Raw genomic sequence first — 21475 nt, 5'->3', positions numbered from 1 at the left:
GTGTGCGCATACTGCCGGCGCAAGCGCGACTAAGCCGCCTATGTATTTTTAAAATGCGCACGCAGATGAGGACTCGGCGCTGAGATGCATCCTGTAAATTTATGTAATTAGTGCTAAATGTAGCCAGCGTTGTTACGGCTCCAGCAGCGGAGCACTCAAACCTTTGCTTGCGCGAGTCAGCTGATGCGATAAAGCTTTCTTCTCCATTGACTGCTGTGGCGAAGTAACATCAGAAATTTTTATGTCTAGCCAGAGAAATATGGAATGTCTTCAGGCCAACTAATACTTCCGAAACCATAGCGCAGCACGACCGGAGCCATAGCTGCTAGATTTGCGAGGCAGGCTGCCACGCAAGCATGGCAATGGACCACGGCGCAACCTTTAAAGAAACACACGTGCTCCGCGAGACACTGTGACAAATATATAAAGCTTAAAAAGCTTCTTTCGTCATTTATTCACTTGATGGCGCTAGCTTCTTTACGAAAACTGTCCACTTGAAGCGCGCGAAAACGGAAACGTACGAACTATAATACGGCCGCGCACGTGTGTGTCGTCTTGTCGAGAGGCTGGAATATGCCGCGTTTCGTCGCCAGGGCGGCGTGCAACACACTCTTTTCGACGCGCCGCCTATCCAGCGCTGGTTTCCTATAGACCGTTCTCTCGTAGGCGCCGCCATATTGTGAAGCAGTGGCGCCGCCTATGAGCAGCGCCATAGCTTGGGTGAAAGCGGTCTTTTGGACGGCAGGTACTATACGCTCGGCGGTAGGTTCTGGCATTTGTTTTCGCGGTCATGTGGTCTGTTTAGTATGACATGCGTCTTTACGTGGTAAACGGTTCTGTGAGACGTGCTGAAGTGGTTTAAGGCGACATGGCCGGAATTTCTGCTGGCGTTGAGGTGGACGGAACATGCAGCGCGATGTGTGCGCTGTTCAAACTGTTCGCTGCAGATTACATTGCGTGACTACTTGGTTCGATGGATGAGGTTTCCGCCCCTGAATAAAATAGTTTTAGCAGTAATAGCAGCATACCTTACAGTCTGAATTAAGCTTGTCCAGCAAAGGGACTGTTTACGAACTGCGCGAGCGTCCTAAACAGTGGTAGGTGGTGGAGAACAGATATCTTCGTTCTATATACCGCATGGTCCAAGCGTACGGCATCAGCGGTTATATATTCATAAACGTTGTGCGGCGTGACTATACGAGGTCGTATTGCGGCGTTAGCCCGTTTTCTCTTGCTTTTCGAGAAGGAGGATGATAACCAAATTTTTTTTTTCGGTTGTGTTCGTTCCGTTCTCTACGACGCACTCACACGTATTACGGAAATTTTGTCCTCAAAAATAGGCATCGCATTCTTTTTACGAGATCCCTCTCATATTCCTCTCGAGATCACGATTGGGCACGGCAGCGCAGTTGCGATGGTGGCATCTAATCCTTTCGTCTTCGTTGTGCAGCTTTTCTTCGTCCTGCTGTGTTCCTTGGCAGGCGTGCGCACGGACCATCCTCACCACGCCAGCTTCGCACAGGCCAACCAGACCGGCGCACGAGGTATCATGGTCAAAAATATGCACCTTCAGGATGGTTTTCGCGACTCACCATGGGACAGCAGGATACGTCACTCGACAGCGCCTGCGCATCTGCACGGCCAACAAGCAGCGCCTCACCACAGCACCTATATAAAAGGCCTCCCTTGGCACAACGGCTTCATTGGGCACGGCAGCGCAGTTGCGATGGTGGCATCTAATCCTTTCATCTTCGTTGTGCAGGTGAGACGATATGGTTTATGCTTTCGATCAAACGACCCATTTCTGCTATTGCTGCCGTGCCCACGGACTCTCCTTTCCGCTGATTCGGTCGGTTGTATTTTGATTTGCATCGACATCACATTGTATTTGAGAGAACTGCTATTATTGTGCGGTGATATAGAATCCAACCCGGGACCTGACATAAACCAGATTGCCAAACAACTTAAGGAAATAGCCGCTGACATTAAAGATATTAAAGAGGGACGCCTCGTTCAGATGGATCAAAAGTTAGACGTATTAACAGCAATCGAGGCAAAGGTGTCATTCTTCGAATGTGAGATAACAGATATGAAGGTGCGCTTGCAAAGACTTGAAGAGAGAGCCGAAGACTTAGAAAATCGGAGCAGACGAGCAAACCTATTAGTATATGGCCTCCCTGAAACAGAGGGAGAAAGCAGTGAAAGCCTAGAAACGGCTGTGAACGACAACATAATTAAGAATACCCTTGGTCTGGAACCCGTTGGTATTGAGCGCATCCACCGTTTAGGTAGATATTCAAGAAATAAAACCAGACCAATCATATTCAGGCTTCTCGACACTAGACACAAGACTCAAATATTGCGAAAAGGCTACAAGCTCAAAGGCTCCAACTTGTCTATCGGAGAGGATTTCAGCCGCAAAATGCGGGAGACTAGAAAAAAACTCTGGGATAGTGCAAAACCCAATCGGGAAAAACACGAAAACGTCTCTTTATCCTATGATAAGCTCTACATTAATGATCGCGTATTCGTTTGGGATCACGAAAAAAATGAAAGGGTGTCACTACAAAAAAACATAGAAAGAAATCGTCCATCAACCCGAAGTCAAACAAATTTAAAACCCTAACAAAGAAACTTGAGACCCTAACAGTGCTTAACATAAATGCGAGAAGCATAGTAAACAAGGTAGAACTCCTGGAAGGACTGTTACTTGAACACAATCCGGATATAGTGGCCATCACTGAAACCTGGCTATCCCCAGATATCTTCAATCACGAGATATCTCCACCAGGTTACTCTGTTATCCGTAAAGATAGGCTGTCTCGTGGTGGTGGCGTGGCCCTACTTCTTAAGAATGATATCCCATTCGTTTTACTCCCCGAAGTCTCCAACGCGGAGGCTGTATTTTGTAAAATATTGTACAATGATACCGGTATATTTACTGGTTGCGTCTATCGAAGCCCTACTAGTGGATCCTAAGGCGTGCTTGCTTTGCAGGAGTATATGCAATTCCATGTTCGTACTAGTAGAGTGATCCTCATGGGGGACTTCAATTTACCTGATCTGAACTGGAGTACCATGCACTACACTTCAGCCACATCCGCAGCACTTACCGATTTAATGCTAAACTTCAACCTCAACCAGGTAGTCGACCAGCCAACTCGCTCACAAGGTTCTACGAATAGCATACTTGATCTCATACTCATAAGTAACCATTTCCCACTTCACGCAATTGAGATGACAATAGTCGGTGGTATATCGGACCACGACATACCTAAATGTAAGCTCTCGCTTGAAGGCAACATAAAGAAGCTAAACCTGGAGCGTGCTGTACTTGATTTTCGCAGAGCAGCTCATGACTGTATTGTCACTCACCTGGCACACGAGTTTGATGCTTTTCTCCAAGCAGCTTCAGAAACGTGTTGTGACGTCAACACTTTGTGGCATCAATTTAAGTCAGTCGTGCTACACTGCACAACAAACTTCATCCCGATGAAACGTTGCAAACCACAAAAGAAAAACCCATGGATATCGCGTGAGGTCCTTCAAGCGAAGCGTAAAGTAAAAAGACTTAGACATACTATTAAAAGAAAAGGGCCGAATCAATCTCTGAAAGACAATCTGACCTCCGCTCTCGCTGACTTCAAAGGAAAGTTAAAAAATGCAAAACATCACTATTTCAGCACAACATTCGCCGACTTCATTACCAACAATCCACACAGGTTTTGGAAATACTTTCGCCCGTGTTTAGGTGTGTCACCCGAACGGTCTCTAGAAGAGAAAACAGCTCGAGCAAACACATTCAACAAATTTTTCTTCTCGGTTTTCACTTCAGACAATGGCTTACTTCCCTCCCTACCCTGCCCACCTAAAACCATCGATTCATTAAGCATTACGAATGCCGGTATTCTTAATCTGTTGCTTAATATCGACATCAAGAAAGCTAACGGGCCAGATGATATCCCGAACGAATTTTTAAAAACGTATGCAGATTGGTGTAGCCAATACCTTGCCATTATATACCGCAAATCACTCGAGTCCGAACAACTACCAGATGACTGGAAAAAGGCGAAGGTGATCCCAATACATAAATCCGGCGACAGCAACGAACCTTCCAACTACAGGCCAATCTCACTTATCAGCACATCTTGTAAAATATTGGAACATGTTATCTTCAAACACATCACTACATTTCTCGAGCAAGAACATATATTAATACCTCAACAGCACGGCTTTAGAAGTGGCCTCTCAACGGTCACACAACTAACCGAAGTGGTCCATGACCTTGCGCTCAGCCTAAACAACCGAAGCCAGACAGACATGATCCTCCTCGACTTCAGTAAAGCGTTCGATTGTGTAAGCCATGTAAAACTAGTTCCAAAACTGGAGGCTGCAATCGGAGTTGGTCAGATTACTGCATGGATAAAAAACTTCTTATCACATCGAACACAATATGTTATTGTAGATAACACCCCTTCCAGGTCTGTAGCTGTCACCTCCGGTGTTCCCCAAGGGTCAGTACTGGGCCCATTGCTATTTTTGATCTTTATTAACGACATTGCTGCTAACATTGAATGTGACATTAAGCTCTTCGCGGGCGATTGTATTATTTATAAAGAAATTGTCAGTTACGCAGACCACTTATTATTAAACAGAGCACTCGATTTGGTGTGCAATTGGTGTAAAGAGTGGCAAATGTCAATTAACCCCACTAAATCTGTATGCATGTCCTTTACAACAAAAAAAGAAGCCTTCAGAATTTTCTTACGCCCTCGGTGGCACTTGTCTGAATAAAGTAAATAACCACAAATACCTAGGTTTGACATTCTCCTCTACCCTTTCTTGGAACTTACATATTGATAATATTACCTCAGTCGCATTACGCAAGCTTTTTTTTCTTAGACGATGTTTACGCCTTGCACCGAAACGCACCAGACTACTAGCCTACACAACTTTTGTTCGCCCCGTCTTAGAATATGCTAACATCATCTGGTTTCCACACACATCAACTAACATATCAAAACTAGAAAAGGTGCAAAGAAAAGCTGTGAGGTTCATTTTTAACAAATACAGTCCTTATGACTCCCCTATAAACCTCTTAGCTGATGCAGGTCTTAAAACACTATCTGTTAGGGCCAGACACGCCCGCTTAAAATTCATCTACCAACTAATGCACGACAGTTATAAGATAGACCGAACTAAGTACGTTACTTTGTCTACATCACGCCTGTCGCGAAAAAAATCACCCATTTACACTAAACCAGTACAGTATTCACAATGACACGTTCAAGTTTTCACTTTTCCCACGTGCGATCAGAGAATGGAATCTCCTCCACCCAGACATAGTTTTCTCTCCGTCACTTTCATCGTTCATCAACCTACTGGAGACATCAAACGGAGAAGACGCCACTTAACACACCCACATATCTTAATCTTAACCCACATATCTGTAATACTTATTTCTGTGCGTGGAATTTATGCATTTCAAACCCCAAACTCGCCGCTCCTGCGCGGTTATCTGTTACCTGTATAAGTTCTCTGATCTTATAAGTGTCATTCATTCGCTATTTTTTATATAAAATCTAGTAATACAATATTGTTATATTGTTATACTAACTACATTGTTATATTGTTATGGCCATATTGTTCTACCAACCAAAAGTATTGTATTAATGGTGATTTCTGCAGTAGTTAAGGAAGCGTTTTTCCTTCTTTTTTTTTTCTTTTAATGTACCATGTAACATGACCTGTTTGTTTCTCTCTGTAAAATTGTGCCCACCTGCTTTGGTCTCAACTGAGACTGGCAGTATTGCAAATAAATAAATAAATAAATAAATAAATACATATATTATGGCTGTATACAGGCCAAAAAGGCAATGCCGATGCGCACAGCTTACAAATGTATCGTGCTGGTTCGCCAACCGCAGTGATTGCTGTGTTGAGCAGCGCCATCGGCCTCATGCAGGAAGGCTAGCGTAGACATATGGTTTGAAGCCTACTAGACTTTAAATGCGCGAGAATGATGCCGGTGCGTCACAAAAAATTGGAGGACGCTTAAGCTTCGCCTTCAAGAGTGGAACGCGAAAGCGTTCCCATCGATCCGCCAAGGTCCTCGTACAGCTCCAATGCGCGCGTGGCGCGCCATCTGTCGGGGCAACGCCGTACATAGAGAGAAGGGGGTCTTCTGCGTTTGCCGCAAGATGGCTCTGCGTGTGCGGAAAGCGCAGAAGAAATGCAGCGGAAACGCACTTCGCTACTCGTGTAATTGCGACTTCTGTAAGTTACATGTTCATAATTACCGATATACAACGCAGTATAACTTTCCGCGGCTCGTTTCGAAGGCAACACCGCATTCACTAGAGGCGCGTTTGTACCGCTTGGAAGCATCGAACTCGTGGCTGAGTGGTAGCGTCTTCGTCTCACACTCCGGAGACCCTGGTTCGATTGCCACCCAGCCCATCTTGGAAGTTGCTTTTTATTTATGAAGTGCCTGCCGTGATTTATCGCTCACGGCCAACGCCGCGGACGCCGACACCGACACCGACGCCGACGACACCGGCTTTTCTGCGACACGAGCTCCTTAACGCTATCGCGTTAATATTTGATAGTGCCTGCCGCTTAGATGCTTCGTGGTTGCCTTAAGGCGGAACCGCATGGCGCGATTTCAGGCGCGATTGACGCCCGGATGGTGGGACGCGCGCGTCATTTTGACGCGTGCCCAGCAGGATCCATCACGAAATCGCGCCGGCGCGTGTTGCTGCTCGGAGTAGAAAAAACGCGTCGCGCGCGCGCGTCCACCAATCAGAGTTCAGGTAAGTCACGTGGCATTTGGTCACGTGGCATTTTGGTTCTTTTTTTGCCACCAGATGGCCCTACTCTCTGGGCATCTCGACGGAACCTCCTTGGCGGAATTTTTTTTTCTCGGCAGAACTGGCGCGCGCGTCGAGGAAAACGTGCTACCGTGATTTCGTTCGCGCATCGTGTTGGTTCGCGCATCGTGTTCACCTAAAATGAACACAGCAACCTTCAACGAGGCCCTAATAACTAAAGTGGAGAAGCGTCGCGTCTCATCGCTAATACTGGCAAGACAATTTGCTAATAATATTACCAATGTATGGTGCTCGCTCTCTTCTCAAACAGGCAGGCCGCACCCACATGTACCTCCTGACCCGCATTTTTTCTTGCTTCAGTATCAGTATCCCCCTTAGTAGTAGCAATCGCCTCTTCTGCTCGGTAGTAAGCGGCCGACCCTCCTTTTTATATGTGAAGTTGTAAACAAGCAGCGGCTTCTCAGCATGCGGAAAGTACATAGTTGCAGTTTCGCACACAATATTGCTGCTTGAAATTAAGCTTCATAAATACACTTCGGAAAGAAATGTCGCTGTCTAATTACACTCAGATTATTTTTATTGTAGTGTTCTGTAAGTTTAAGGGCATATTATATATGCGGTAACAGAGACAATACCTGTCGTTGAGAGTTATGTTGTCTGGCAACGCGGAAAACGCGGCGCGTAAGCGCCGCTCCTTTTTTTCGTACGGGTGGTTGCACATGCTCTTCATCGGTGTCACTTCGGCCACACGTCGAGACAAGCCTCGGAAAGGTGCGTTGCTTTCTGGCCGTTTTACGGCCGCTTTTACGCGCCAGCGGGCGGCCTTGCTAAGCCTAATGCATGGCCACGACTGCGTTGATGACCGAGCCCGGGTCATCGAAGCTACCTCCATCTGACGACCATGAACAACGCCAGGGACAATCAGCTTTGATGCCGCTTACCCAAGACTGGGGCCAAGAAGCGGCTACGCCACGTCCCGAAGGCGTTCCGGAAGCGTCTACCACAGAACGCTCTGCTGGGATGCATGAAGAACGCTGTGGGCATGCTACCGCTGACCAACAACATAGACGCGAACGCCAAAAACGAAAGAACAATAGGGAACCGAACGAACGCAGCCGCAGCCGCCACCGTCGTGATAGAGACCGCTCTGCAAGTCTGTCAACGACGGCCAGTGCGGTATCGAAACGAACGCGGCACGACTCTCTCACGTCATCGACCTACGAAGACGCGTCCGCCCCTTCCAGTGACGAAGACGACATGCAAACACAAGCACCACCGACATCCTCAAGCCTACAGTCTGATGGGACAACGCCACGTCAAGCAGAGACTGCATTGCACGCGTCTCAAGAACTGTTTTCTTACGCAAACTCAACTGAGAAGCTAGAGACAATTCGAGACGCCGGAGCCCTCTCCCAGGACGCGTTTGAAGATTACGGTGACGAAGGAGTGTGGAAAGTGCAACGCCGTAAGCACAACCAAACGCGGCCCGAGAAGGAAACACCGCCAGAAACTTTTGTGCTAGTCGTGAAACCACGGATAAACGTGGCGCTCACGACTGTACCAGGCAAGGACCTCCACCGCAACTTCGTGATGGCCCCACCCGCTGCCGCCAACACCAAGCCTTTGACGTACACGTTGCAACCAGCATCTAACACCATAAGATTGCTCGTTCATGACAAGAGGCAAGCAGACGGGCTTCTCAAGCTTTCACACCTAGACGTGAACCACGGACAGATACCAGTACAAGTGTATCAGGCACCCGGCCGAGACATGTGCCGAGGTGTTATATACAACGTTGACTGCAATGAAACAAAGGCTGAACTCCGGGCAGCCTTGACCTGTGAGCACCGACGTATCCTTGACGCGCGCCCAATGGGAAAGCGTGGGGCATGTCTACTGACTTTTGAAGGACGCCACCCCCCTAACAGAGTCGTGTATTACGGCCGCATCACCCGAGTTTCAATTTACGAACCTAAAAGCATCGTGTGTAATCGTTGCCATCGCTTTGGTCACAAAAAGGATGTCTGCCCGCACGAAGCGGTATGTCCTACATGCGGCAAGACACACGAAGGTAGTACTACTGGCAATGAATGCAAACAGACGAAGCCCAGATGCCGCAACTGTGAAGAAGAAGGTCACACGGCGACTGACCCCAAGTGTCCAGCTAAACTGAAGTCCGACGCACAAATTGCTAAGAAACTCCGCTCAAGGCCCCGCTCTCGTCGTAGAAGGCACGGCGCACACCGATCGAGAAGCCGCACTAGAACTGTCCAGTGCCATGACGTCAAATTGACGCAGCAGCTACTTGAAAGTGAAAACATCTCAACGCAGCCACGTACCATAAAGGAAGCAGTGAACGAGATTGTTTCAAAGAACTGTGCACAACCAACAACGGGAGGAAACGGCTGCAACCTCACCTACGCAGCAGCGCTCAAGCGAACTCAACCAAGTGGAGACAAACCGGCACACTCTTTACGCTATCCCACACCTATGCTGCCTTCACCATCGCAGCTGGTTGATACACCGAAAGACAGTGTAGAAGCTGAGATTGCAGAACTCGCACGACAGAACGTCGAACTGCGGCGGCAACTAGAAGAGAACGAAAAAAGGCATGCAGCACTGCTCGCACGTGTTCGTGCCAAGCGACAGCAGCAGCCATGCAATCCGCAGGAGCTCACTAAAACGCAAGAAACAACCTCTACTACCACACAGCAGACAGACCTGGCTCTGCTGGTACAACAACTTTTGCACCCTCTCCTCCAAGCGCAGGAGAAGCACTTCCAACGACAATATGGCTTGCTCCAACAGCTCTTCGCCTCGCGTCAATAGCCACCCGGCTCCGCGTACAGCCCTCGACAATCCCACTCCACACGTTTTACAGTGGAACTGCCGAGGGCTCGGCACTTGTGCGACAGAACTGAACCTCTTGTTTGACTGTGTCGGACGCCCCCTTGCGCTGTTACTTCAAGAAACTAATGGCACAGATCGGACACTACGACAGTTCAATGGTTATTACCAACCGTCAATAGAGCATAGAAACAGGAAACGACACCGAAACCCGCAGCACAATGGTATCGCCAGTGCAGCCGAAGAATTTGTAATACGGGGACAAGCGGCTGTCTTTGTCCGCACAGACATTCCGCAAACGCAGATTGACACTTCTCAGTACTCGACTGCCGTACAGGAGGTGGTGGCTGTCCGTTGCAAGATTGCAAAGCGAAATGCAGTGCTGGTATCGGTATACATGCGCCCTGAAGTTAGCTCCCGTACACGCGGTTCATTCACGTGGATTCACGCTTTGCGGAGACGTTACCCAAACGACGACTTCCTGATAGGCGGCGATTTCAACGCCAAGCATCCGCAGTGGGGCTATGACTATCACACGCCCCGCGGAATGGCACTCGCAGATGCCACGGAGTCAGCTGACTTAGTGCTCGCAAATGACACCGACTACCCCACCCGCGCCGCCCTGCATAGTGGACAACGTAACACGACCCCAGACCTGACGTTATCCACACCAGCCTACGTGAAAGACTGGCGATGCGATCCGGACGCCTGGGGCAGCGACCACTATCCACTGTAGATTACTTTGAACGTGGGACGAAAGCGTGTGGCCGGGCGCACTGTGCGCACGATCAGATGGGATGCCTACAGAAGAGCATTTGCGGAGCAACCCAAGACTTCATCCGTACGGGAGCGGGCGTCACGCGCCCTGCGCAAGGCCACTACTGAGACTGAGGTGAGAGCTGATGCTCCGGCGCCGGACATACATATGCTAAACCTTTGGGATGCGCGCAAGCGAGCACAGTTGACGTACGAAGCCAATGGCCGACGACATCGCGACCGTGTGCGACTTCGACGTCGCACTGCCATCGCTAGAAGATACGCCAAGCGCCTGTATCGGGAACGTTGGAGCCAGCACTGCTCATCATTCAACGAAAGAACTGGCCTCCACAAGGTGTGGCACACGTTCAAGGCTATGACAGGTCAACGTAAAACACGCAGCGCTATTTCCAACGTCTTGCTCAAAACTAGCCAGTCAATCAGCCGACTCCAAGATGATGCCGCGAACACGTTTTTTCCCCAACCATCGACGCCCCCGAACGTTGACATTTACCGGAAAACGCCGCCAGTGACCGATGAGGGCATCCAGGCCCCATTCTCTCTCTTCGAGCTCGAACAGGCACTTTCTTCCATCAACACGCGCAGCGCGCCAGGCTATGACGGCGTGACGTGGGCGGCTCTGAGGAATCTGGAAGAATACGCAAAAAAGCAACTTCTCGAGGAGATTAACGAAGTGTGGATCAACGGTGAAATCCCCGCAGGATGGAAGCATTCGATAGTTACACCCATACCGAAACCAAACAAACAGCCAGATGTACTGTCGAACATGCGCCCTGTATCCCTCACGCTTACTACGTGTAAGCTGGCGGAGCGAATGGCCTTGACACGCATATCTCACTTTCTAGAAACAGAGGGTCGCTTTCATCCAGCACAGACAGGGTTTAGACCAAACCTTGGCACTCATGACAGCCTCCTACTTGTGAGGGAGGGTGCACTGCGTCGAAAGACAGTCGGTCGCGCAAAGCGACACCCGAGCGTCCTGGTGGCGGTGGACCTCCGTAAAGCTTTTGACACTGTGACGCATGAGGCAATCATCGAGGCAGCAGAGAGGCACGGAATCACGGGCCGCCCCCTCAACTTTGTGCGTTCCTTCCTTCAAGATCGCACTTTTTCCATACGGGTAGACGGAGACGCCGGGAAGGTTTACCCAAACATAGTGGGAGTCCCACAAGGCTCCATACTATCACCCCTCCTCTTTAATTTGACTATGATAGGCCTGGCTGAGCGACTGGAGGCTATTTCCGAACTGGGCTTCACAATTTACGCAGATGACATCACGTTATGGACTGCATCACGACCAATTGATGAGCAGCAGGAGACCCTACAGGCGGCACTTGACGTTATTGACCACTACCTGCCACAAACTGGCATGCGGCCATCTCCAGAGAAGACAACCTATGTGGTGATCCGAGGTTCAACGCAGGACGAAGCAGCCCTCACGCTCACTCTCGCAGGCAAAACGCTGCAGCGAGCAGAAAAATCAGTGCGCGTTCTCGGTATACCTATTGACCGCAAAGGCACAGCGGATGCGTGGCTCGCAGACCTTCGTCGGACGTGGCATAACACTCTGCACCTCATAAAACGAATCTGTTTCCGCATGGGCGGTGCTGGTACCGACGTATGCCGAAAGCTTGTTAGTGCTTTGCTGACATCCCGAGCGATATATGGAGCGCGCTGTTATGACCTGCTTGCTCGGCATTGGACACAGCTAGAGGTACTCCACAGATCAGCTCTCCGTGTTATCACTGGGCTCCCAAAACACACACGTGTCGAGGAGCTACATCGCTATGCGAAGTTGCCTACCCTCCGTGCAACCATCGAAGCATCGAAGGCAGGACACGAGGAACGCCTGAAGCACACCAGACAAGGCAGGACTCTACTGGCCTACATGGGAAAGGATATATCAACTTTGCCACAACTGCCATCCGACATCTCACCGTGGGATGACATTGCTGTCGTCGACACTACACCAACGCCCCGAAACATGGGTGCCCAACATGTGCACCGCCGAGCAGCATTTGCTGCGCGTCATGTGCAGACAGTGGCAGACGCACCGCCAAGTCATGAACAAGTGTACACTGACGCAGCTTTCGACCCACGCACCAGCGAAGGAGCAGTCGCCTACCACGTAGTGGGTTCTTGTGAGACACATTCTACCTTTACAACTGCTGATGCTGACGACCCAACGGACCTTGAACTCCGCGCAATAGTCTGGGCATTAGATAGAGTTTCAAGCACCACGCAAGCAAAACACATCGATATATACACCGACTCTCAGTATGCGCTGCACGCCTGCAAGTCGCGCCACACATCATCATCGGTAGTACTCCTCGTCAAGCAGGCCTTCAGGCGTGCGGAGGCCCACGGGGTCACTGCAACACTTCATTGGATCCCTGGTCACCAGGGCATCGAGGGAAATGAGAGAGCCCACGAGGCGGCGCGCGCCCTTCTTTCCAACCGCGTCGTCTCCCGGGATCCTTCAGAAGCCCTCACAACCAGCACAAGCAACACGACAAATGGAGCCCCGTATGACCCAGACAGAGCTCTGAGAGCGGCAGCCAACCGACGCAAGAGGGAACTCCGTGCGAGTGTGCCCTCAGACCCAGACCCCCTTCCAGCGGGTCTTCCCAGGTCGGGGCAGGTGCTGCTGCATAGGCTCCGTTCCGGCTTCGTCCTCACACCGGATGTGCTGCAGCGGTGGCGACAGTACCGGCCACGCCGGGAAAGACGCCCTCCATCTCCGTCTCCCAACTCCCTTCCATCGCAGGAATCCGGCCATCCCACAGCCTCCGCGGACCAAGAAGCGCTCCAGACGCCACACAGGTGCCCTGACTGCGACATGGCTACACGGCCATCCGCAGCCCATCTGTTTTGGGAGTGCCAGCGACACGCTCAACAGCGGGACCACCACCTGAGGGCGGTGCGAGTGTCGTCCTACGAGGAGTGGATTAGACTGGCAACTGGCTCGATGGATTCCGATAGGGCCATTCTGGACTCACTCTTGGCTTTCGCCAAGGACGCGAAGCTCCTAGGACGGCTCTGAGTACGCCTCCCCCCTCCCCTTCCTATTCCCCATTATAGGCCTTCGCGCCATCCCTTAATAAATACATTTTGTCATCATCATCGTACGGGTGCTCGCGCGTCGGCGGCAACGCGGGCGTTTGCCGCCCGTCGCGTTTTTCGCTCGCGAAAAACGCGCCATGCGGTTCCAGCTTTAGGTCGGCCGCGTGCGCGAGCATGCGCTCTTATGCTTTTTATTTTACTCCCTACGCCAAGCGATCAGATAGTGAGCAGATTTACCATTTCATGCTGCTAATACAGAGACACCGGTATTTTTTTGTTGAATTAAAACCGATATAAGCAGAATAGTTTACAACACCTACACACACCGCGACTGATAATGTGCGTCATATTTTTGCGCCCCCAAGAGATATTTCCGCCTGCTGTAGTTACCGATGCACCGAAAGGCTTCCCTGACGACCTTATATGGACGGACATGGCGTAAGTTTCACAAAGTACGATCTAAAACATCTCGAAATCGTTCCGCAGCACGCGACAGCAATACTCTCAAACAGCGCCGCGCCGGATCGCCCAAGCCAGAGAGGAGGAAAGGCTCTCCGCGCGCCCTATCCTCCTCACCCGATGAAAATGTCTATACAGCGTCGTTGTGAAACTTCAAGACATTTCGGCTTCCGTACGCAAGCCGCGTTCTCAAAAAAAAGTGGCTCGGCTCGGCGAGCTTATTCCCTTTTAGTACATGACCGAGGCACCTAACATACGGAGCTGGGTGATTGCCATCATTAGCGTTTGCTTCGTAGTTTGGATAAGAGACGATTCAAGATGCTGACGGGAACGCCAGTATGATTCTTTCGCTGATATGCTTGCCTTGTCCCAGTCAACCTCATGATTAGAAGTTGCCACGCTCCTGCTGCGCATGCTATCGCATGGATTAGCCGCCATGAAAGAACAAACGTTGGAGCGAACCTTATTATTTATGACTCAAGCTCTCTGCCCCTTTCTTGTGAAGGTGCCGGTTTGCTTCAGCGACTCGTAGGTGTTGAATGTTGTCATCGGGCTCAGTCGCGTACCCGGGTGCCAGCTTCGAAATAGTCTTGCAGCCTGCCGTCTCTGCCTGCTTGCAGCTACTAGGGCAAGGATCATGTTTGCTTTTTCCTCGTTGGAGAAAAACATCACGAAATTGCTCGCGCGTTGGCGCCCGATGCACGATAGTCTGTTTATCGCTGTCTGGAATTACCACCTACCAATACAACCACGTCCATCAGTCGCTTTACACAGCACAGGGGATAACGGTTGCTAGCTTAAATCGAACAGCCAACGCTTGCGTCGCTGCTCTGTCGCTTTTTAAGTGGCTGCTAGTGCACCTATGGCTGTTTGTGCGCGGAAAGCTTCGGAGCAGTGCAATCACGACACGCAAGCGGGCATGTCACGTTGTGTTTTTGTATTTCGCGGGAATCCGCAGTGAGCTGAAAAACACTAATACTTAATAGATAGAAAGACAGAAACTGTATACTCGGACGCTTTGCAAAGCGCTCTGAAACTTTCTAATTGTAATTTTTTTCCCTAGCTTCGTTGCTTCAGAAGTTAGCCAATTAATCTTGACTAATTATTTAATTAAACAAAATAGAAAAAGAGCTACACAATGCATACAAAATTGAGAAACATGCATTTTGTGGCGTCTTGTTAGAGTGCATCGGCATATTTTTAAACTCTGGCTAAAGTTAGCTAAAACACCCTGTATAATGCGTCAAACAAGGCAAATAAACATGTTGCGCAATCAAAGATTCACAGATCACAGAATCCTAAGGCCCGCACCCCCCCCCCCCCCCCTCCACTCCCCCGAATCATCCCGCGCGACGGAAGGCGGCGCGCTTCCGTCCCGCTTTTCTCCGTTGCGCACACAAGACTGACCCACCATCGTCGGCTCCCCACTCCAACCCCCCCCCCCCTTCCCCCCCCCCCCCGCTACGTTTTCACTCGTACATACAGCATGCGGCGCGCACTGTAGATGTTATCGCCCTTGGACTTCATATGGAACATGACGGCGACGACAGGAACGTGCCTTGAGCGTCAACCTAATTGCTATCGCAATAATAACAATAAGAGTATCCGGCAAGTGAAGAGTCCCATGGCCCATTACTTTTCGCAAAAGTAGTAACAAAATCGAACTATGAGCATGCGACAATTCGCTGCGCGGCTACAATGTCTTTTTGTGTGTGTTGGGAGGGGGGGGGGGGGCACCGAAATGAAACGCAAAGGAAAGCATCTTGGCAACATTCGAATGCCTACTTGGGGCACCTAATGTAGCTACCTAAGGAATATCCAAGAAAACCTGAGACGCTTGGTCCACAGAGAACCATATGCTTGCTGCTCGTTATCCTACACTTGCGAGATAAGACTTTCCGTAGACGTTGTGATAAAATCGAAACGATGGTGGTGCCCTCGAGCGAACGCGTTACAATCTGTCGAGCCCCCACAACGGTGACGGCGAGCAACCATAGCTTTTTTTTCTCGTCTGCTAACCAGAAAGCGTCCAAAACTCTCCGAGGCCAAAATCCGCTCGGCCAGAGAAAAACGAACACGCACCGCAGTGCGCCGCGCAGTTGTCAGGGCAACACACGAAAAACACATGACCCCTGGCTGGCTCTGGTAGCCCGCGGGTAGCGAGAAAAGAAATTGGAGAGGCTCAATGTGTCCTCGCGAATAAAATTCGAAGTATAAAAAATAAATAAGAACGCAGTTACCATTGCTGGCTTTAGTGTCTTGACATGGATGCTTTGGCGCAGGTGAAAAAGATGTTGATATTGTCACGTGGTAGTGACATAGAGAAAGGAATACAATAAGAGGGGACACTCCCATAGAGCCCAGCGGCCGAATTGACTGCAGCGCACCAAGCCGTCGATGTTAAAACCTGAAGCACACTTCCGGTTTCGGTTTTGTGCGCGCGCGTTTTGAATTCTAGCTGGTGCGCGTCACGCCGGCTCCGTTCTATTTTTTTTTTTGCTTTTGCAGCAAATATTTATTTACATATTTATTTTTTATTTATTAAATATTTATGTGCAAATTATTTTATAAAGTAAAATTGATCGCGATCTTCACAAGCCTCCATTGAATATGTGCCACGTGCAATTTCATAACGACGCAAGACACCTTGTGAAATGTGGAAAAATTAACGTTTGTTTTATTCTTTGTAAATGGTCGTCGCGGGCTTTTTGTGCATTCATCCAGCGTTGTGGCACCAGGTAAGCAGCAGTAGTTTCCGCAGGAAGCTCCACCAGACGACGTGAGCTGAAAAAAATTACAAGCGTTATTTTGGTATTAACATCTAAGAATAATGCCTGTAGAGGCGAAGCGTACGAAAGTGGTGAGTGGGTGGCATTACAAACAAAAGCAGCTCGTATTTACACACACGGCGTAGAAAATACCCGACTCATCCCAAGCAATACCGTACATACCACAAACACATTCTAATTCCAAACATTCCCCTCTTCCCAATACTTATTTCCTGCACTTTAATGGCACGAATGCGCGGGCAACGGCGCGTTTCGCGAACTTGGCTACAACCGACGCGATAGTACGCTAGGAATACACAGAGGTGGCCACAACAGAGGCTCTCAACCAGAGCATGCTGGACGCTCGCAGAATTCCTTCTACTCGGACTCAAGACAAAATGCGTGGGCGCCGTTCAGAAGACAGAATTTCGAGTTACTAGTTCCTGGCGTTTGAGCTCCTTGGCTTATCACTTCTGCGTTCTGAAAGGCGCAAGCAACGCACTCCCGTGTTATCACTCTTGACGATTGCTCGTCGCGTTTTCGACAAGCGTGGGTACCGAAAGAAGGCTTAAATTGTTGCGGGGACATAAAAATTGCGACAAATTTGTCGGAGTAAGATTCAGTACGCGCCAAACTAACTGTCACCACGACCGAGCTGCTTTTCGCTGCGTCACAACAGGCGCGGCGAGCGGGCCTCATAACATAAAAGTGTCGAAAATAATTTTCAACAATGTTTAGCGTCAGAGAAAGAACAGCGTCATGAACTTGTCAGTGCATTAAAGCGCGAAACCGCGCACCACGGCCGAGCTGATTTTCGCTAACCGAGTCACAGCGCCAGGCGCACCCACTGTGCTCGAAAGGTGGCCCAAAAAGTAATGAAATTAGTTTCAATAATGTTGTCAGTCAGAGAAAGCGCCAAAACTTCTCGCAGTAAAATTCAGTACACGCGAAACTGCGTCACAGCACCCTGTGCGACTAACGTGCCCAAAAACTACCGAAATTAGTTAAAACAATATTGGGGCTTACAGGAAGCGTCGCAAACATCTCCCAGTGCGATTCTTTAATTCAAATTAACTGCTCCACGACGGCCACGCTGTTTTTCGTTAACTGCGTCACAAGTCTAACCTACAAGTCTAACCTAGTTGCCGGGCAGTAAGCCTAATTGCTTGAAGTGCGTCGCAGACTGTCGAACAAAGTTTCTCACCTTGCCGTAGTCCAATAGTGCAGTGCTGCCTTGTCGAAGTTCCGAATGAAAGCAATAATTCGCCGGGAGGCCACCAAACCAGGCTAAATCCCAAAATAGAAAAACAGTCAGACGGGTGACCAAACAGGCCAACGCTCAGATGCGCGGCCGGTCGCTCTCGCTTCGGCGGTGATGATGATGATGATAGCAACTTTATTGTACCACCGGATAAGGAGGCCCCTACTCCCCGTCCCCGGCACACAGGCCTTGGGGACGGGGGCCGGAACCTCCGCGATTAGAAGCAAGCAAAGAGGTCTTGACTCTTCGCGGCTTCTTCCGTCAGGCGGATGGCGTGTTGCTGTGGAGTAGGGTCCTCGCTCCGCAGCAGGGCTTCCCAGGCCTCTCTACAATTTATGTTTGCTTTAGCCCCTGGTGAGCTAGCGATTATGTGATCGAGGGTCCCTCTCGCCCCACAGTGTTTGCACTTATCGGTTTCTCTGTCATGCATAACATGGTATGCCCAGACCGGGTTTACGAAGTTCCCAGCTTGCAGGCGCCGCCATGCGACTGCCTCTCTATTGTTTAGACTTTTATCCGGTGGTGGCACCAGTCTCCTGCGTAGCCGATAATTTTCGACAATCTCCGTATAATTTTGCACACGCTCGTCCATGTTCCGGCAGTCGGGCGGTTCCACAGCCACCCGGAAGTAGAGAGCTCGGGCTAACTCGTGGGCCGCCTCGTTGCCAGGAACGGACGTGTGTGCAGGGGTCCAAATTAGGCTAATTTTTCTGTTCAGCCGTCTACTGGCCAGAACCCTTGCCGCTTCGGGCGAAATCCTGCCCTTTCCAAAATTCCAGATGGCCGTTTTGCTATCGCTAATTATGAAATTTGCTTGCGTTCCCACGCAAGCGAGCGCTATCGCAACTTCTTCAGCCGTTTCCGAGTTGCGGCTTCTAATGGTGGCGGCCGATACGGGGGCACCTCGGCCGTCGACCACCGAGGCGACCGCCGCACCCGACTTGCCACTTGCCGCGTCCACGTACGCAACTGACTTGCTGTTCATTGAATCAAAGCGTTTGATTAGTGCTTCTGCTCTTTTTTCCCTCCTCTCCGTGTGGAATATGGGATGCATGTTACGAGGGAGGGGAGGAATGATTATATTTTCTCGGCAGTCCAGCGGGATGTTTGTCTTGCCTCGTAGTCCCCTGTCTGTTTGCAGGCCTACCATATCGAGAATAGCTCTGCCCGTGGTCGTTCGGCTTAATCTTTCAAGCTGCGAAATTCTGACAGCCTCCGCTATTTCGTCCCAGGTATTGTGCACTCCCATAGAGAGGAGCTTTTCTGTGGAGGTGGTAATTGGTAAGCCTAAGGCCCTCTTTATGCACCGTCGAATGAGCGAGTCGAGTTTCCTCCTCTCCTCTGACCTGATGTTTAAGAAAGGCGTGGCATAGCACACGCGGCTTATTACGTATGCTTGGGTTAGTTTAAGCAAGCTTCTTTCCTTCAGGCCTCGTCCTTTCAGCGCGACCCTTCTAAATATGCCAAGTGCTTGCGTGGCAAAGCCCTCTAGATTTTTTATTGTCCCATCATTATGTCCGTTTTCCTGTATGAAAAGTCCTAGGATTCTGATTTGGTTAACCTTTGGGACTGGTTTCCCCTCTATTTTAATGTCAAATTCCCAGCTACGCTTGCACCGGAGCGACTTTGGGTTGTAGACGAATAACTCCGATTTTTGCGGTGAGCACGACAGACCCCTACCGGCAGCATAGTGCACGACAGTATCCGCCGCCGCCTGCAGGCGCTCCTCGATGCTAGCATCGCTCCCCTGATTGGTCCAGAGGGTGATGTCATCCGCATAAATACTGAAATTTAGTCCCTGTATGTTTCTCAGAGCTTCGGGGAGGCCCCTCATCGCCACATTGAAGAGGAACGGGGAAAGAACTGAGCCTTGCGGCGTGCCCCTGCTTCCTAATTTCAGTGTTGGAGATTCAATATCTTGGAACTTCATGCAGGCAGTTCTGTCTGACAGAAAGTCCTTTACATAGTCGAATGTTCGCGCGCCTACCCCGATTTCTTGGAGACCGCGGAGTATCGCTTCGTGTTTAACATTATCAAAAGCCTTTGTCAAGTCCAGGCCGAGGATTACCTTGGCGTCTCTAGAACGTGAGTCAATGATGTCATGTTTTAGTCGGAGCATCACGTCCTGCGTACACAAGCCCGGTCGGAAGCCGATGATCTCGTGCGGCCACAGATCGTTCTGCTCCATAAAGTGCGTCAGTCTGGTCTGGACTACGCGCTCCATCAATTTCCCCATGCATGAGGTTAGGGAAATGGGTCTTAGATTTTCTAGTTTAGGGGGTTTGCCCGGCTTTGGAATTAGGATCACGTTTGCCATCTTCCATTGGCGTGGCAAGTGGCCTTTAGTCCAAATTTCTTGCATGTACTCCCTCAGAGCGCTGATGGAGGCATCGTCCAGATTTCTTAGAATTTTGTTTGTTATCCCGTCAGGGCCCGGGGCTGATTTGGTTTTTAGTCCCAATATTACTGCCCTGACCTCCGCCTCCGTGATGGGTGCGTCGAGCTCCTCATTGGGGGCTCCGTCATATTCCGGGAGGGGGGTGCTAAGCGTATCGCCAATGTACATGGTGATCAGTTTGTCCATAAATTCTGCGTCTGTACCCTCATACGCGTGCCTGGCTTTTGATAATCTAATTCCCGATAGGGTTTTCGAATTGGTCGGATCTAATAGGTGTCTCAGCAGACCCCACGTTTTGGAAAGGCTCATGCCCCTCTCCATCTCGTCGCATCTGCTGCACCAATTCTGTTCGCATAATTTAATCGCGTAATTTTCAATTTCTTTGTTATGTCTAGCAATCCGCCTTCTAAGATTACGGTTCCATTTTTGCTTCTTTAGTCTGCGCTCCATACCGCGTTTTGCCTCCCACATGTGAAGCAGTTTGCTATCCATTATTTCCGGGGCATCGTCCCCTTCAATCGTCTTGGTTGCCTCTTCAACGTGACGCGCGATGACCTCCGTCCATTTCTCTATGTTTGTGATTTTCCCTATGGCAGCTTTCTCTCCTTTCTCCCTAAATAATCCCCATTCGGTGATCCTCGGTTGACGCACACGACGCGTCTTCACCCCTTTTTTAAGGATCGAGGCCAGAATGAAATGATCACTTCCGAAATTGAGCTCCGAGTTTTTCCAATTCAGATCTGTCATATTTTTTGAGAAGGTCAGGTCAGGGGAGGTGTCTGCGCACACGCTGTTACCCACCCTGGTCAGACAGCTAGGGTCCGTGTGTAGGGTGAGTCCTAGCTCGTGCGCATCCTCCCATAGCTGCCTGCCTTTTGGATCTTGTTTAGCGTAACCCCATTCCGGATGCGCTGCATTAAAGTCACCTACTATTAGTAAGGGATTTATCCCGGCTACCTGAATAGCTTTGCGGAAGAGGGCCCTGAATCGCACCTTTCTCTGCTGTGGAGTGCTGTACAAGTTTAATAGGAACACGCTCGGTTCCTCTTTTCGTCCCGTAATAATTTCTAGG

General features: G+C 49.9%; 1 protein-coding gene and 1 long non-coding RNA gene across 11 annotated transcripts in view; both read right to left on the bottom strand.

The window, feature by feature from the left end:
• LOC135896749 (kinesin-like protein KIF12) overlaps positions 1–21475 on the bottom strand; it is a 535077-nt gene that overhangs the window by 46702 nt on the left and 466900 nt on the right. The window lies entirely within an intron of this gene.
• LOC135896766 (uncharacterized) lies at positions 16632–18111 on the bottom strand. Its single transcript, XR_010562808.2, has 2 exons — positions 17949–18111; positions 16632–16760 (listed from the first exon to the last, which is right to left on the bottom strand). It is a non-coding gene; the product is annotated as an uncharacterized lncRNA (long non-coding RNA).

Source organism: Dermacentor albipictus, chromosome 2 (assembly GCF_038994185.2).
Source record: "Dermacentor albipictus isolate Rhodes 1998 colony chromosome 2, USDA_Dalb.pri_finalv2, whole genome shotgun sequence".
Taxonomy (NCBI): domain Eukaryota; kingdom Metazoa; phylum Arthropoda; class Arachnida; order Ixodida; family Ixodidae; genus Dermacentor; species Dermacentor albipictus.
Note: the sequence above shows the minus strand (reverse complement) of the source record. Positions and strands in the feature narration are given on the sequence as shown.